The following is a 15,723-nucleotide window of genomic DNA, read 5'->3' on the forward strand; positions in this document are numbered from 1 at the left end:
CAAATAAGAACCAAAAAAAAAAAACAAACAACAAAACTTTAAATATCTTAAACATTATTAGTAAACACTTTTGCATTGATAATTCGATTTCCTTCCTTTTGGTGTCATAAAACAGCATTAAAATTTATTAACATGCGGGCAATTTGAAATTAGGAACGTACTGGACCGAGTGTTAGAATTGATTTCCAGCAGAAGGAATTCACAAAATATCCATTTTAAACTGATAATAGCATATGAATTAAACTGACGATGTGATGCACATTTTCATCCAGAAGTTGATGATTTCAACAATTTATTGTTTTTAACAATTTTAATTGGTTGTACTTGTAATGTTTCTGGAAACTTTTTCTTGTCGATAAGCCACTCATTTTTCATTGGTCAGCTTCTTAATGTTTGCAAGAATGTAGCATCCAAAGATTTTAGTTTTCTGCAAAGAGATTTAAATTTAGTGACTTCTCTAAAGTGTTTATTTAATTTTTCATATTGACGTACCAATTATTATAAACTATTTGAAGCAGTTCCAGTTAATTGTCCACCATTTTTTCGTCGGTCAGCTTTTTAATGTTTTCAAAAACGTAGAATCCATAATTTTAGTTTTCTGCAAAGAGATATACATTTAGTGACTTCCTTAAAGTTTTATTTCATTTATTATTTTCAGTTACCTATTTTTATAAACTATTTGGTTATTTGTCTAAAATTTTCCATTTTTTTTATTTCTTGCAATTGACCACGAACTTCGTTGCACAAATAAGTATTGAAAACCACATGGTTTTTTCATTGCATTTTAGGGTAGTGTTTTGTCAAAGTTTTCTCATATTATCTTCAACACCATTTCAAAGATTTCGTCAACATTTTGGCAAATTGGAAGTAATTCGCAAACAATTTGAAGATGAATTGAAGATGAGCTATTTCAAGTCAAGTTGAATTTATGTTGAAAATTATATTTACCCTCAAACTGAAAAGTTGTTGCATTTGAAAAACGCTCATCCTGTGTTTATTGGGATTTTGATAAAAATTTCCACAAAAATAAAATTTTGACAAAGTTCTCGTTATAAATAAAATTTTGACAAAATTGCATATAGAAACAAAATGTTGACAAAATTTTCTATAGAAATAAAATTTTGACAAAATTTTCTATAGAAATAAAATTTTGACAAAATTTCCTATAGAAATAAAATTTTGACACAATTTTCTATAACAATAAAATTTTGACAAAATTTGCTATAGAAATAAAATTTTGACAAAATTTTCTATAGAAATAAAATTTTGACAAAATTTTCTATAGAAATAAAATTTTGACAAAATTTTCTATAGAAATAAAATTTTGACAAAATTTTCTATAGAAATAAAATTTTGACAAAATTTTCTATAGAAATAAAATTTTGACAAAATTTTCTATAGAAATAAAATGTTGACCAAATTTTCTATAGAAATAAAATTTTGACAAAATTTTCTATAGAAAAAATATTTTGACAAAATTTTCTATAGAAATAAAATTTTGACAAAAATTTCTATAGAAATAAAATTTTGACAAAATTTTCTATAGAAATAAAATTTTGACAAAGTTTTCTATAGAAATAAAATTTTGACATAATTTCCTATAGAAATAAAATTTTGACAAAATTTTCTATAAAAATAAAATTTTGACAAAATTTTTCTATAGAAATTAAATGTTCTATAGAAATAAAATTTTGACAAAATTTTCGATAGAAATAAAATTTTGACAAAATTTCCTATAGAAATAAAATTTTGAGATAATGTTCTATAGAAATAAAATTTTGACATAATTTTCTATAGAAATAAAATGTTGACAAAATTTTCTAGAAATAAAATTTTGACAACATTTTCTATAGAAATAAAAATGTTGAAAAAATTTTCTATAGAAATAAAATTTTGTCAAAATTTTCTATAGAAATAAAATGTTAACAATATTTTCTATAGAAATAAAATTTTGATAGAAATTTCTACAAAAATAAAATTTTAATAACATTTTCTATAGAAATAAAATGTTGACAAAATTTCCTATAGAAATAAAATTTTGACAAAATTTTCTATAAAAATAAAATTTTGACAAATTTTTCTATAGAAATAAAATTTTAACAAAATTTTCTATAGAAATAAAATGTTGACAAAATTTTCTATTGAAATAAAATTTTGACAAAATTTTCTATAGAAATAAAATTTTGACATAATTTTCTATAGAAACAAAATGTTGACAAAATTTTCTATAGAAATAAAATTTTGACAAAATTTTCTATAGAAATAAAATTTTGACAAAATTTTCTATAGAAATAAAATTTTGTCAAAATTTTCTATAAAAATAAAATTTTGACATAATTTTCTATAGAAATAAAATGTTGACAAAATTTTCTATAAAAAAAAATTGACAAAATTTTCTATAGAAATAAAATTTTGACAAAATTTTCTATAGAAATAAAATTTTGACAAAATTTTCTATAGAAATAAAATTTTGACAAAATTTTCTATAGAAATAAAATTTTGACAAAATTTTCTATAGAAATAAAATTTTGACAAAATTTTCTATAGAAATAAAATTTTGACAAAATTTTCTATAAAAAAAAATTTTGACAAAATTTTCTATAGAAATAAAATGTTGACAAAATTTTCTATAGAAATAAAATTTTGACAAAATTTTCTATAGAAATAAAATTTTGACATAATTTTCTATAGAAATAAAATTTTGACATAATTTTCTATAGAAATAAAATTTTGACAAAATTTTCTATAGAAATAAAATTTTGACAAAATTTTCTATAGAAATAAAATTTTGACAAAATTTTCTATAAAAATAAAATTTTGACATAATTTTCTATAGAAATAAAATGTTGACAAAATTTTCTATAAACAAAATTTTCTATAGAAATAAAATTTTGACAAAATTTTCTATAGAAATAAAATTTTGACAAATTTTTCTATAGAAATAAAATTTTGACAAAATTTTCTATAAAAATAAAATTTTGACATAATTTTCTATAGAAATAAAATGTTGACAAAATTTTCTAGAAATAAAATTTTGACAACATTTTCTATAGAAATAAAATGTTGACAAAATTTTCTATAGAAATAAAATTTTGTCAAAATTTTCTATAGAAATAAAATTTTAACAATATTTTCTATAGAAATAAAATTTTGATAGAAATTTCTACAAAAATAAAATTTTAACAACATTTTCTATAGAAATAAAATTTTGACAAAATTTCCTATAGAAATAAAATTTTGACAAAATTTTCTATAAAAATAAAATTTTGACAAATTTTTCTATAGAAATAAAATTTTGACAAAATTTTCTATAGAAATAAAATTTTGACAAAATTTTCTATAGAAATAAAATTTTGACAAAATTTTCTATAGAAATAAATTTTGACAAAATTTTCTATAGAAAATAAAATTTTGACATAATTTTCTATAGAAATAAAATGTTGACAAAATTTTCTATAAACAAAATTTTCTATAGGAATAAAATTTTGACAAAATTTTCTATAGAAATAAAATTTTGACAAATTTTTCTATAGAAATAAAATTTTGACAAAATTTTCTATAAAAATAAAATTTTGACATAATTTTCTATAGAAATAAAATGTTGACAAAATTTTCTAGAAATAAAATTTTGACAACATTTTCTATAGAAATAAAATGTTGACAAAATTTTCTATAGAAATAAAATTTTGTCAAAATTTTCTATAGAAATAAAATTTTAACAATATTTTCTATAGAAATAAAATTTTGATAGAAATTTCTACAAAAATAAAATTTTAACAACATTTTCTATAGAAATAAAATTTTGACAAAATTTCCTATAGAAATAAAATTTTGACAAAATTTTCTATAAAAATAAAATTTTGACAAATTTTTCTATAGAAATAAAATTTTGACAAAATTTTCTATAGAAATAAAATTTTGACAAAATTTTCTATAGAAATAAAATTTTGACAAAATATTCTATAGAAATAAAATGTTGACATAATTTTCTATAGAAATAAAATGTTGACAAAATTTTCTATAGAAATAAAATTTTGACAAAATTTTCTATAAAGGAACATTTGACAAATTTTTCTATAGAAATAAAATTTTGACAAAATTGTATATAGAAATAAAATTTTGACAAAATTTTCTATAGAAATAAAATTTTGATAAAAATTTCCACATAAATAAAATTTTGACAAAATTTTCTATAAAAAAAATTGACAAAATTTTCTATAGAAATCAAATGTTGACAACATTTTCTATAGAAATAAGATTTTGACAATATTTTCATAGAAATAAAATTTTGATAAAAATTTCCATAAAAATAAAATCTTGACAAAGTTTTCTTTATAAATAAAATGTTGACAAAATTTTCTATAGAAATGAAATTTTGACAAAATTTTCTATAGAATTAAAATTTTGACAAAGTTTTCTATAGAAATAAAATTTTGACAAAATTTTCATAGAAATAAATAGAAATAAAAATTTCATAAAATTTTGGAAAAATTTAACTATTAAATGATATTAATTTTATTTGGAAAAATGGTCCGTTGGTGCGAATTTTGGTCCTATTTCGGAAAATTTTGGTCCAAAATAAAAATTCATTGTGTCAATGCCGGACATCAGATTAACATTGAAAAGTTATTCGCAGGGTTTGTTGATGTTCATACAAATATGTGGTAATTTTTTGTGGACTTCGGATTTGTTTACTTATATAGCAAGTACACGTGTACTCTGAATGTACAAGTAGAATTGAGCAGATCAGGCATATCAACTTTAAAAGTCAACACCCTAAAACCCTTAGATTGTAATGATGTTTACTGTTCTCATATCGAATAAAAGTATGCAAGCATTATGCAATAGAATATAGCTTTTCGTTTATTTTTTTTTTACCCACAATAAATGAATTCAAACACAAAAATCGTTTAAATTTTTTATATTGTAACGACGTTACTTTTTAAAAGGATTTTTTGTTTTTGATAAATAATTTTCTTTGATTTGAAAACAAACCTATTACTGAAAGAAAACATTACAAAGAATTTAATCAGATTTTTACTTGACACATCCTGTGCAAAATTTTACAATACATAATATTTGTTTCCGAAATATGAAAACAGCACATTTATAAAGTAACGACCGTTACTTTTTTAATGATCAAAAATAGTATTGAAATTAGATTTGTTATGAATGCTTTCGGCGGCTACCGAAGCTTTCGTAGGTCCAAAATTAAGCAATCCTCGTGACATATATTCTTAGGGTGGAATTTTATTTAAAAAATCACAGAATATCGGTAACGACCGTTACTTTGGAAACACCCATTTACCAAATACAGCACTTTAAAAACCAAACCAAACCAAAAAAAACAATCTTCCTTTGTTTTTTGTTCTTCTATTTTTTCTCCACTATAAATATGTATGTGTGTGTATGTGCGATATTGCATATTTATAACCTGTATCACGTCCCCCTCATTATAATCTCTAAAAGGGTTTTATTTTATTTCGCTCTAGCAAAGTGTGGCGTCAGGATTCTCTTTGTGCCAGATAACGTTAACATAAATTTGTCATTTGCATTTTTATCAGAAAACGATTTTATATGTTCCCTTGACATATACACACAAAACGCCCTTGCATTACAAAAAAAACTTTATAGAAAAACGTCACTGTTTCCCTTGTGTTTTGTTAAATATGTTTAAAGCATGAACATGCATTTAAGCTCAAAAACTATGTAATTATTTTAGATTCTTTGAATGTTACTATAAATAGTTAATCTGTCAGTGGTTTAGAAATGTAGCAACGTGAAATTTATTGCAATACATAGAAGTCACCCTGTATAAAGTGATCACTTTTTTTTCTTATTTTCTTCTAGGCCAAAGATATTTTCATTTAATTTTTTTTTTCACATGTAGGAAAATCTTGGAAAAGCAAAAGTATGTTTCTATAAACATTCTATTTTGTCACCTAGCCACCCATAATATGCTTTGATAAAAAATATCCTCCATTTTAATCCCTCTGCCAGAACTTATAGGAACTAATTAAATTTTAATTGTGTCCTCTATATTTGTTGTGATTCATAATCATTTCCTTGCCAAAAGTGTTGGAAAAGAGAAAAAAACAGATTTTTTCTCATTTCTCTTTTAATGAACTAATATCCGAAAACTGCCATTCACAGCATAATTTGACAGAAACCACATTTCGGTATTTCTCCCCAAAATCCCCCACATCATATTTTTGGATATGTGTGTCTGTGTTTACCAGTGCATTAAAGACTCTACGCTCAAAATGCAATGTAGTTTCATTGATGATGAGTTTTTTAATCCATTTTCAATGGCAGTGCATTTCACACCTCCTCAACGGTAAATCTGCGCTCTCTCTCGATTTCATTCTCATTTATCTGATGTACATTGATAAGTGAGAAAATATGCCAATAGGAGAACCACAAGAGTTAATTATCTGTTGAAAATAACATTATGCGAATATTAAAAGAGTAATATAGAAATTCTAAGCAGCATAATACTCAATAGGGAGATATATTGGGAACTATTTGAAACTATTTAGGGATTGTTGATATTATGATAGGATAGGTTGGGATAAGATTTTTAAAAAATAAAATATAAAATTTCACAAAACATTCAATAATTTAATTAACAATTAAAAAATATATAAAAAACATTTAATTTGTTATTTATATTTTTTTTATTTATTAAAAGATTTACAATCATTATTAATTATGAAAACAAATATAAACAAATTAAATAGTAATAAAAATTGGACCTTATTTTAAATTGTTGTTGTTTTCTGTATTTTTATACCATCCACCATAGGATGGGGGGCATATTAACTTTGTCATTCCGTTTGTAACACATCGAAATATTGCTCTAAGACCCCATAAAGTATATATATTCTGGGTCGTGGTGACATTCTGAGTCGATCTGAGCATGTCCGTCCGTCCGTCCGTCTGTTGAAATCACGCTAACTTCCGAACGAAACATGCTATCAACTTGAAACTTGGCACAAGTAGTTATTATTGATGTAGGTTGGATGGTATTGCAAATGGGCCATTTCGGTTCACGTTTACGTATAGCCCCCATATAAACGGACCCCCAAATTTGTTTTGCGAGGCCTCTAAGAGAAGCAAATTTCATCCGATCCGGCTGAAATTTGGTACGTGGTGTAAGTATATGGTTTCTAATAACCATGCAAAAATTGGTCCACATCGGCCAATAATTCTATATAGCCCCCATATAAACCGATCCCCCGATTTGGCTTGCGGAGCCTCTAAGAGAAGCAAATTTCATCCGATCCGGCTGAAATTTGGTACATGGTGTTAGTATATGGTCTCTAACAACCATGCAAAAATTGGTTCACATCGGTCCATAATTATATATAGCCCCCATATAAACCGATCACCAGATTTGACCTCCGGAGCCTCTTGGAAGACCAAAATTCATTTGATTCAGTTGAAATTTGGTACGTGATGTTAATATATTGCGTCAAACACCCGTGCAAAAATTGATCGATATCGGTCCATAATTATATATAGGCCCCATATAAACCGATCCCCCGATTTGGCTTGCGGAGCCTCTAAGAGAAGCAAATTTCATCCGATCCGGCAGAAATTTGGTACATGGTGTTAGTATATGGTCTCTAACAACCATGCAAAAATTGGTCCATATCGGTCCATAATTATATATAGCCCCCATATAAACCGATCACCAGATTTGACCTCCGAAGCCTCTTGGAAGATCAAAATTCATTTGATTCAGTTGAAATTTGGTACGTGATGTTAATATATGGCCTCAAACACTCATGCAAAAATTGGTCGATATCGGTGCATAATTATATATAGGCCCCATATAAACCGATCCCCAGATTGACCTCCGGAGTACCTTAGAAGAGCAAAATTCTTCCCATTTGGTTGAAATTTGGTACGTGATGTTAGTAGTTAGGGTATCCAACAACCATGCAGGAATTGGTTCCTATCAGTCCATAATAATATATAGCTCCCATATAAACCGATCCCCAGATTTGTCCTCCGGTGCCTTTTGGAGAAGCAAAATTCATCCGATCTGGATGAAATTTGGTACGTGGTGGTAGTATATGATATTTAACAACCATGTGAGTTGAAATTTGTGGATGACAGTCTTTCGTAGAAGTTTCTACGCAATCCATGGTGGAGGGTACATAAGATTCGGCCTGGCCGAACTTACGGCCGTATATACTTGTTATGTTTTTTATTTTGAATTTTAAAGAAATTTTAATAAAATTAAAAAACTAATTCGTTTAAAATATTATGTCATATCATATATTGGTAATTATAGATGATCAACATTAATATAAAATTAATTATGTTTCAAAAATGTTTCTTTGGGAAAGTTGTGAACTCAAATGCAAATGAAAACTTTTCGTTTATAATTCTATGACCACCACTGTAGCTTCCATATACAGTCAAACCTCTGAACAGTGGACATCCACGGTCGTCTAAATCCTGTCCACATTTACGAGGTGTCAAGGTATGAGAGGTTAATTTTAATGTGCTAATATAGCAAACGTCCCCAGACAAGTGTCCACGTTGGGAAGTTGTCCGGCTTTCAGAGTGTTCAAGTTTGAGAGGTTTCACGGTATATTCGTATATATGTACATAGAGTGTTTGAGGATTTTGGTATGTGTTGCATTAGTTTGAATAGCTCTTGTTTGGGTTTTTCCAAATTTGTGTTTGACTTTTCTTATGCGTGCATGGAAGAAACAGTTTGAAAGCCCTCGGGAGAGAGTAGATAGCCAGACATGTTGTGAAGGGTAGTGTGGGGTGGTTGGATGTCATAGGTATTAAAATAATCCGTTAGACGGATAGTTTTTCAAAAGAATTTGGTAATTATAACTTTGCAAAGTACGGATTATATATTTTGGGAAAATATAAAAAAAGTAAGGAAAGTCTAAAGTCGGGCGGGGCCGACTATATTATACCCTGCACCACTTTGTAGATCTAAATTTGCAATACCATATCACATCCGTCAAATGTGTTGGATGCTATATATAAAGGTTTGTTCCAAATACATACATTTACTCGATTTGGACAGAATTTCATAGACTTTTACAAAATCTATAGACTCAAAATTTAAGTTGGCTAATGCACTAGGGTGGAACACAATTTTAGTGTAAAAGTTTATTTATGATTTATCGCTCGATATATATGTATTAGAAGTTTAGGAAAATCAGAGTCATTTTTACAACTTTTCGACTAAGCAGTGGCGATTTAACAAGGAAAATGTTGGTATTTTGACAATTTTTGTCGAAATCAGAAAAACATATATATGAGAGCTATATCTAAATCTGAACCAATTTCAATTTCACACATGACTATATTACCAATTGTACTCCTAGTGCAAAATTTCAACCAAATTGGGTCAAAACTCAGGATTCTGAGGCCATATAAGTCCATATCGGGCGAAAAATATATATGGAAGCTATATCTAAATCTGAACTGATTTAAATCAAATTTGGCACACATGACTATACTACCAATTGTACTCCTTGTGCAAAATTTCAAGCTAATCGGTATAAAACTATGGCTGCTGGGTCCATATTAGTTCATATCGGCCGAAAAATATATATGGGAGCTATATCTAAATCTGAATCGATTTCAACCAAATTTGGCATACATAGCTAAAATGATAAATCTACTCCCTGTGCAAAATTTCAACCAAATTGGGCCAAAACTCTGGCTTTTAGGACCATATTAGTCCATATCGGGCGAAAGATATATATGGGAGCTATATCTAAATCATATCACAATGGACTTAATAGTCTAAGTGAGCCTGAATCTTAATCGGGCTGCCACTTTAACCTTTAACCTATATCTAAATCAGAACCGATATCAATCAAAATTTGCACACTTGACTATACGACTAAGTGTTATGTTTGTACAAAATTTCAAGCAAATCGGTATAAAATTCTGACTGCTGGGTCCATATTAGTGCATATCAGGCGAAAGATATATATGGGAGCTATATCTAAATCTGAACCGTTTTCTTCCAAAATCAATAGGGTTCTATTCTGACCCAAATTAGGAATATGTGCCAAATTTGAAGATGATTGGATTTAAATTGCGACCTAGACTTTGATCACAAAAATATGTTCACAGACAGACAGACGGACATGGTTATATCGACTCAGCGACCCACCCTGAGCATTATTGCCAAAGACACCATGTGTCTATCTCGTCTCCTTCTGGGTGTTACAAACATATGCACTAACTTATAATACCCTGTTCCACAGTGTGGCGCTGGATATAAAAACTAATAAATAGTTAATAATTAAGGAGCATTTATATATTTATTTCTTAATAGCTAACATATAAAATCATATTGGTTTGAGACCACATAAAGTATATATTTGTGGCCCTTATGACTTTCACCGTCGATCTAGAAAGTTTCGGTTGTAAATCGTATCACGTGACTATAGCCCATATTAATTACATAGTAAAAGTAGACGTATTGTTTTCCTAAACTTTTATGTTTACAGAGGTATTAATTTTCTTTTTTGAGAATCTAATAAACGAAACTTTTATGTGCTCAAGGACCAATATTAAAATCACGATCACGATATTCGTTTGGAGTTAGCGATATTTGCCACGTGAGATTTTTAGTTCCACCTATAAGGATTTTAAATTACAGAAATTATATAAACTTGCAAAAATGTCCAGGATAAAATTGCTTCTTCAGGTCTTTTCTTCAATTCCTTAAAAACCTATTCCAAAAAAAAATCCCAAAAATCTGGAGTTTGGTAATCTAGTCGGTCGTCTAGTCTAAAAAATATTACAAATGCCTAGGATAAATTTCTTTTTAATAAAATAGTCTCTCAGTCACGTGAGCCTTATATTTTCCCCTATAAGGATTTTAAATTACAGGAACTATGTATATAAAGTTGCAAAAATGCTCAGAATAAAATTTGTTCAGTTAAAATATTTTTCAGTCCTTTGAAATTCCTTAAAAACTATTACGAAAAAAAATACACAACATCTAGAGTTTTGGTAATCTACAGCATCTAGTCTACAAATATGTCAAGGATAAAATTTTTCTTACTAAAACAGTCTTTCAGATTTTTTTTTTCAAAATTTCCTTAAAAAGCTACTCGATTATATTTTTTGAACCTTAAAAAATGTGTGTTAATCTGTGGCGTCTAGTCTAAAAAAATATCAGTCTCCGCTTAAAAAGATAATACCAAAAACAAAAGGCACTCATCCAAAATAATAAAAATATAAGCTCTATAAATTGCTGACCCATTCCTTGGGGCATAGAGAGTGGCAAATGGTATCAATATGGCTGTATGACTATGACTGAGCGAATGACTCAACAAAAAAACGCTTAATGGTGTCATTAATGGCGATGTGTATATGGACGTGTGAGTGTGTGCTTTAGATTCTCTCACTGTTTTCCAGCGTGTGTGTGTGTGTGGTTAAACTACGCTAGTTTAGTTTAGATTCGATAACGGGATTTAATTCTTGTGGTACTGTTGTTGTTGTGATTCTTGTTGCTGTGGATGTTTTCAAATGTGGTTTCAAAACTATTCCGTTTTCTTGTTTTTGTTTGCAAGCCCCCCCAATGTGATTATAAACCATGAATAGTATTGTGGCAGAGAGTCGCATGCATGGTCGCGTTAATAGCCAACCATTTATAAATTGAGATTTGCTCACCGCCCAACACAACTAACTCGTTTTCGAAATAGCACAGACTATCGTAGCGCAAACCTCTACCCACTTGTATGGCAAAGCAAACGATAAAATGCCAAAGCAATAATAAATTGAGGACCTCAGATCCATAGCCAGCGTATATGCTTAACACTCCATAACAATCAGGCCACAAAACAACAAAAAACAAAAACCCCAATGTATTTCATGGGCCTTAGTTTTAACCAAAGAAGCAGCTGGTGTTCATTGCTTGATGCTTTATAATGCACGAGAATAAATAAGCATCCTTATGGTCTATGATGGGTATGCGCCATGCATAAAGGAGGAAATGAAATTCAAAATGCAAAAATGCAAAAACCCCCAAAATGAAATCATCGTTTTTGACGGGTTTATTTCATTTATTTTCGCATGGATATTTCACAAATCATGGTTCAGCTCGAAGTGGCCAATGTCATTTGGTCAGAATACACAAGCAATGTCAGAGGCCTTGAAGGTTTTAATACCGGCTAATGATAACCATATTTTGGAGAAGACAATTTAGTGTTTAATACAATTTCAGCAATCCAAGTTACATAAAATTAAAATTACAATACAAATTTCATTTATCGAAATTCGTAAAGTTCTTGCAAAACTATCACCCTAAAGTTTGAACCTAAAAACACGAATACCAAAAACAAAAACTAACGAACAAATTCTGCAACCTTATTGCAGCTGAAAAAAAATGTGTAAAATGTTTTTTTTTTTTTTTTGGTATCCTTTTTAGGTTTCCTATTTTTATCTTTTATTAAGGAATAATTTATAATACCATAGGGTATTGCATTAAAATTTTACAAACAGAATAAAAACAAATGGCAAAGAACAACAAATTTCGTATACTCCAAGACCATGAAAAGAAATAAAATCCTATAAGGCTATGTAGAAAATTCAAAGCTCAAGGAAAACAAAAACCGTTACACAAAATTCACATAACATAAAAAAGGACATTGAATACGTGTCTCACAAAACAAGGACCAATTTTTAATGTGTTCTCTTTGAATATTTGCACATATGTATGAAGTTGGATCCGATGTCACAATGGGTTTGAAGCAACGACTAACATGGAATTTTAGAATCAGTTTAGATTTGTTCGATTGGCTACTTATGGTACGAATTATGGCCTTTAAACGGCTGACAGAATTATCGGAAATTGTACAAAAAATTTCTCTAAGGTATTGTGGCCTACTACTGGCGAAGTATCGTCTTAATATCATCGACATTTTGGTATTTTATAGTGTTCGTATAGTACTTCAAAATGCCCCAAAAACTCAACGTATTGAGATCCGAAAAATTTGATGGCCATTTACGCGGTAGAACTGAAGCGAGCTGGTACTATCTTCAAGAATTTTTCCGATAACATTCGGAATTTATTCTGACCTCACGGTCGATGAATACGAGCTACCATCGGCCGTTACGGTGGTCCACACCATTACCACCGGCGGCACTTGAGTTCTGGTGGCCAATTTACGATGTAAACTTTCAGCTCACCTCTATGACAAGTAAACCCGATCATTTTACTTGTACGCAAACTGCACAATTTTGTGCTTTTCGTGCAAGCGAAGCAACTTCTTGGCTCTTTCCAATCTAGCTTTTTTTTACGAAATAAAATTTCGTAATATAAATAAATTTTATTTATATTATTTATATAAATATCAGAAAATTTTCTATAGAAATAAAATTAACAGAAAATTGTCTACAGAAAAAAAAACAACATTCTGAATATTTTATTTTTATAGAATATATGAATTCTATAAAAATAAAATATTCAGAAATTTTTCTATAGAAATTAAATTTTCAGAAAATTGTTTATAGAAAAAAAATTTAAAGAAAATTTCTATAGAAATACAATTTTTAGAAAATATTTTATAGAAATAAAATTTTCTGAAAATTTTCCATAAAATGATCAGAAAATTGTCTATAGAAATACAATTTTGTAAAAATTTACTAAAAATTCAGAATATCTTAAGGAAGAATTTTTTTAGAAAAATTAAAAAAAAAAACATTTTTCAGGAAATTTTCTATGGAATAAATTTTTCAGAAAAATGTCTAAGGGAATAAAATTTTCTGAAAAATTTTTAAGGAAATACAATTTTTACAAAATTTCCTATAGAAATAAAATTTTCAAAAAATTTGCTATAGGAATAAAATTTTCAGAAAAATTTCTATGGAAATAAAATTTTCAGAAAAATTTCTACGGAAATAAAATTTTCAGAAAAATTTCTATGGAAATACAATTTTCAGAAACATAGAAATAAAATTTTCAGAAAATTTGCTACAGATATAAAATTTTTAGAAAATTTTCTACAGAAATAAAATTTTTAAAAAAATTTCTATAGAAATAAAATTAGCAGAAAATTTTCTACAGAAAAAATATTCTGAATATTTTATTTTAATAGAATATCTGAATTCTACAAAAATAAAATATTCAGAAATTTTTCTATAGAAATAAAATTGTCAGAAAATATTCTATATGATATGATAAGAAAATTGTCTATAGAAATACAATTTTGCAAAAAATTTACTATAAAAAAATCAGAATATCTTAAGGAAGAAAATTTTTAGAAATTTTTTCAAAAACAAAAAAAAAATAAAATTTTCAAAAAAAAAAAATAAGATTTTTAGGAAATTTTCTATGGAAATAAATTCTTTAGAAAAATTTCTATGGAAATAAAATTTTCTGAAAATTTTCTAAGGAAATAAATTTTTTACAAAATTTCCTATAAAATTATCAGAAAATATTCTATAGGAATAAAATTTTCAGAAAATTTGCAAAAAGAATAAATTTTCAGAAATATTTCAATGGAAATAAATTTTCAAGAAAACGTCTATGGAAATACAATTGTCTGATATATAGGAAAACAATTTTCAGAAAATTTGCTATAGAAATAAAATTTTCAGAAAATTTTCTACAGAAATAAAATTTTTAAAAAATTTTCTATAGAAGTAAAATTTTTAAAAAATTTTCTATAGAAATAAAATTTTCAATTAATTTTATATGGAAATACAATTTTCTGAAAATTTTTTATAGAAACAAAATTTTCAACAAACTTTCTATAAAAATAAAATCTTTAGAAAATTTTGTATAGAAATGATTTTTAGAAACTTTTTTACAGAAATAAAGTTTTTACAAAATGTTCTATAGAAATAAAATTTTCAAAAAAAATTTCTATAAAAATTAAATTTTCAACAAACTTTCTATAGAAATTAAATATTAAGAAAATTTTGTATAGAAATAAAATTTTTAGAAAATTTTTATACAAATAAAATCTTTAAAAAAATTTCTATAGAAATAAAATTTTGACAAAATTTTCTATAGAAATAAAATTTTCAACAAATTTTCTATAGAAATACATTTTTCAACAAATTTTCTATCGAAATAAAATCTTTAGAAAATTTTGTATAGAAATAAAATTTTCAGACAATTTTCTATTGAAATAAAATCTTGTCGAAATCTTCTAGAGAAATAAAATTTTATCAACATTTTCTAGAGAACTAAAATTTTGTCAACATTTTCTAGAGAAATTAAATTTTGTCACAATTTGAGAGAGAAATATAATTTTGTTAACATTTTTTACAGAAATAAAATTTTGTCAAAATTTTCTAGAGAAATGAAATTTTGTCAAAATTTTCAAGAGAAATAAAATAGTTACCAAATTTTCTAAAAAAAAATAAAATTTTCTATAGAAATAATTTTTTTTTTAATTTTTTATAAAAAGTCTCAGAAATTTGTTTATTGAAATAAAATTTCAGAAATTTTTACGGAAATACAATTTTCAGAAATATAGGAATACAATTTTCAGAAAATGAAGTAAAAAAAGAAAGAAATAAAATTTTTAAAAAATTTTCTATAGAAATAAAATGTTCAACAAACATTCTATAGAAATTAAATCTTAAGAAAATTTTGTATTGAAATAAAATTTTGAAAAAATTTTTTATAGCAATAAAATTTTCAACAAATTTTCTATAGAAATAAAATTTCCAACAAATTTTCTATCGAAATAAAATCTTTAGAACATTTTG

The 15,723-nt window shown here is 26.4% G+C and overlaps 1 protein-coding gene and 1 long non-coding RNA gene across 3 annotated transcripts in view; one reads left to right on the forward strand and one right to left on the reverse strand.

Moving 5' to 3' along the window:
* The window catches only part of Sh (Potassium voltage-gated channel protein Shaker), a 695,621-nt gene that overhangs the window by 392,229 nt on the left and 287,669 nt on the right, over positions 1-15,723 (forward strand). The gene's annotated exons all lie outside the window — the stretch shown is intronic.
* Positions 134-705, reverse strand: LOC142229125 (uncharacterized). The gene is made up of 2 exons (XR_012720339.1): positions 493-705; positions 134-427 (listed from the first exon to the last, which is right to left on the reverse strand). It is a non-coding gene; the product is annotated as an uncharacterized LOC142229125 (long non-coding RNA).

This window comes from Haematobia irritans, chromosome 3 (genome assembly GCF_050003625.1).
Source record: "Haematobia irritans isolate KBUSLIRL chromosome 3, ASM5000362v1, whole genome shotgun sequence".
Classification (NCBI taxonomy): Eukaryota; Metazoa; Arthropoda; class Insecta; order Diptera; family Muscidae; genus Haematobia; species Haematobia irritans.